Source organism: Cydia splendana, chromosome 7, assembly GCF_910591565.1.
Source record: "Cydia splendana chromosome 7, ilCydSple1.2, whole genome shotgun sequence".
In the NCBI taxonomy this organism is placed as follows: Eukaryota; Metazoa; Arthropoda; class Insecta; order Lepidoptera; family Tortricidae; genus Cydia; species Cydia splendana.
Genome location: NC_085966.1, coordinates 15,814 through 17,742, shown reverse-complemented (window position 1 = coordinate 17,742; position 1,929 = coordinate 15,814).

Below are 1,929 nucleotides of genomic sequence, written 5' to 3'. Positions count from 1 at the left end.
TGATTGTTTTAATGCCACCCCATTACACGCACGTATTATACAATATTTTCTACTCCAGTACTTCTATTTGTCAATTAAATAACTACCCGTGATATCTAAATCAACTTCATTAGAAGCGCGGCGGGTGGGGCAAACGGCGGTTATTGTCTATAGGATCATAATAGGAGTGTTATTATGAATGAATATTCATACAACATAGTAAAACTATTTTAAGTATTTTATTTTTATATGTTTGCTGCTGTCTTAGAAAAAAACCGGCCAAGTACGAGTCGGACTCGCGTTCCAAGGGTTCCGTACATTAAGTCCGCCTCACGCTTGACTGCACATTTTAATAGGTTTTTATAGGTAAAGAACTATTTTGTGTATTATTTTCAAAATTTTAGAGCCAGTAGTTTCGGAGCAGATAAGGGGGGTAATTTTTTGTCTATTTTCTTAAATAACTTCTAACGTATTTATATTAAAATGGTAAAATAAGTTTTTGGCAAAAATTTCATTTTTGGTACAAGCTTTTATCGCTACACAGACTGTACTTTTCTTACGACAGACAACTAATACTCATCGAGACAATTCTAAAACGGTCAAACAGATTTCTGTGTTCGCGTCTTTCCTGTAGACATACACAAAAGTTAAGGGCTATAGAAAATTAACCTTTATAAAGGTTAATTTTCTTATTTAACCATTGTCCACGTGAAAAGGTCCTCCTTTTATTTAGAGAACTATGATAAAATCATTACCTACATGCCCACAAGCTGTACTGCAGTTCGCGCGAACACGCTAGTTTTCTCTCCTGTGGGCAATAGTTAACAGCTTGTGGGCATGTAGGTAATGATTTTATCATAGTTCTGCAAATAAAAGGAGGACCTTTTCACGTGGACAATGGTAAAATAAGAAAATTAACCTTTAAAGCCCTTAACTTTTGTGTATGTCCACAGGAAAGACGCGAACACAGAGATCTGTTTGACCCAAACCCCTAACACAATTAGATTGCGTTGTTTCATCACAGAATTCATATGGACACCTCCTGTCTCCATCATCAGATCAGTTCGACAGTACCATATTATTGTATTGTCATCAGAACTACATACAGCTGCCAATTTTCATGACGCTACGATCCTTGGAAGATGGTTAAATTAGTTACCTTAGATTCCATTACAGTTAGTTACATGCAGGTCGAACTAATAAAAGCTTGTTAAAAACAACAGGTTGCACTCCGGGAGTGCCGGCAGAAGTGAAAACTCAATGACATTGTAACAGTTTTTCGATCAGGTCACGTGTCCGTCTTACAAAGCGTCTTACGTCTTACGTCAAAATATTAATAACAGCGCCATCTAGTGCAAAATGTCTGCAGCAATAGTGCTGCATAGGTATAATTGAGGTAAACGCCATCTAGCGTTATTTCGTCGCATTACTTAAAGCCCTAAGCACATCACTGTTAGTACTCGAGTTATATATATTAGTACCAGTTAGAGGGTTGTCTATTGTTTGTCCGAAAATTATATAAAATAATACTCATATGCCCGAATTTTATTTGCCCGAATTTCATTTGCCCGAATTGTTTGTTTACCATAAAAATTATGTGACATACTCTTTGTTTACCCGATTATTAGATTCCAGAACGTACGAGTGCCATACGTGTTGTTGTCCATATTATTAATTGTAATAATATTATTTAATAGAATATTTAAACCTCACTAACCCACTTTTCCAGTAGTATTTCTTTTCTGTAAGGGTCGCAGTTCAAACCTAACCTAACCCATTTTTCTAGTAGCATTTGGTTTCTGTAAGGGTCGCAATTCAAACCTAACCTAACCCACTTTTCTGATAGCATTTCTTTTCTGTAAGGGTCGCAGTTCAAACCTAACCTAACCTACTTTACTAGTAGCATTTATTTTCTGTGTGGGGTGCAGTTCAAACCTAACCTAACCCACT